This window comes from Carassius carassius, chromosome 48 (genome assembly GCF_963082965.1).
Source record: "Carassius carassius chromosome 48, fCarCar2.1, whole genome shotgun sequence".
Lineage (NCBI taxonomy): Eukaryota > Metazoa > Chordata > Actinopteri > Cypriniformes > Cyprinidae > Carassius > Carassius carassius.
The window spans coordinates 9,770,635-9,772,444 of NC_081802.1; the positions used below are offsets into that span (position 1 = coordinate 9,770,635).

Sequence of the window (1,810 nt, forward strand, 5' to 3'; positions counted from 1 at the left end):
AATAATTTTGTAATTAAATTACGTAACGGCGTTACATGTAACTAGTTACTCCCCAACACTGTGCATGCTTACACTTACAGCTTGTTAATTGTGGTTTCACATAATAGTTGATGCAGATGAAAAGAAGTAACACAAATTATATCTTCTTACTATCAGTTTTACTTGACACCTCAAGCTGAAAAAAAAAGACTTACAGGTCTCCACCCATCCTTATATTCATTAAGTGTTTTGGGAACAAAAGCTTATTGATTGTCTTTCATGATGACCATCATCTCTCTGCTCCTGCTGGCCTCTCTGCTGCCACACCTGACCTTCACTGGTGAGACTCATTATAAAACAGCGTATTATACTAACTGGTATGTACTGAATAAGCTGATTAATAGTTCTCTCTCTCTCTCTCTCTCTCTCTCTCAGCTCATGTGAATGTGGGTATAGTGAACGGCAAAGAAGCAAAACCCCACTCCAGACCTTACATGGTTTCTCTTCAGAAGTACTTTAAACATGTCTGTGGTGGATTCCTCATTTCTGATGAGTTTGTCTTGACTGCTGCACATTGCAATTTAGTATGAACTGCAATAATTATAATAATGATGATAATAAATACACTTCTAGAATGATGGCATTGTTCATTATACTAACAATATTTTCTTACACAATAAGGAGGGACTAACAGCTGTGGTTGGTGCACATCACTTAAAAAATGATAAAGGGTCCGTCCGCATTGGAGTGAAGTCCTACCACATTCATCCAGACTTTAACACTCAAACTTTGCTGAATGACACAATTAATTGTGAGATAATAAATGATTCGGCCTTTCTTTTAATGATGATAATGTTACTGCATTATAGTTAGAGAAAGAAGTCGAACAAAACAAGATTGTCAAGAAGATTTCCATACCAACACAAGAGGGAGACATCGAAGCAGATTCTGTCTGCAGTGTTGCCGGCTGGGGAAGACTGGGATTAAAAGGGAAAAAGAGTGATCTTCTCATGGAAGTAGATGTGAAGATCATGAATAACACACAATGCAAAAATAAATGGAAGGACATCTACTCAGGATTCAGGAGGTCCATTGGTTTGTGGAGACACTGCAGTCGGTGTCACTTCCTTTGGTGACCCAAAAGCCTGCAACAGTCATAAACGACCTGAAGTTTATACAAAGATTTCAGCATATCTTCCATGGATCCACTCCATAATTGCAAATGTTAAGTGATTTTTGCAATTAAAAAAGGATGAAGTCTTTGTTTGAATGTTTAATAAACTTATCATGTGTGAAGCATCAATATGTGTAAGTGGTCCTTATTATTGCAACCCCATGAAACAGTAGTAAGCTACTGAACAGAATTAAATGAACCAAAATGACTTTTGCCATAATAATACAAAAGCCAAATAAATTCTTGATAATGATAGTTCATGATTATTAGCATGAAAAATAAAGTGAAATGTTCAAATTATCAATGTTCTTCTTCCCATATTGTGGTAACAAGTAGACTATTTGGACACTTTATAACACTTAAAGTGATTCTGGGAGACTAGACTACAATGCTGGCTGTTCTGGTCTGACAACCAGTACGGTTACATATTAGGTATTCGGCTAATCACAATGCACTGGTTAGCTGGCCAATCAGAGCACACCTCACTTTTCAGAACGATGAACTTTGTCAAAATCGACTTGTTTCAGAATGACAGATCATAGAGGAGAAACAATAATGTATGTGACAAATAATGTTTTTTGAACCTTAAACCACATAAACACATTTCATCACACCAAATACACAAAATGTTATTTTTAGCAGCATCATATGAACCCT

General features: G+C 36.4%; 1 pseudogene; it reads left to right on the forward strand.

Annotated features, from left to right (window-relative positions):
* Window positions 1-204: 204 nt before the first annotated feature.
* Window positions 205-1,282, forward strand: LOC132131595 (duodenase-1-like; annotated as a pseudogene).
* Window positions 1,283-1,810: the final 528 nt, after the last annotated feature.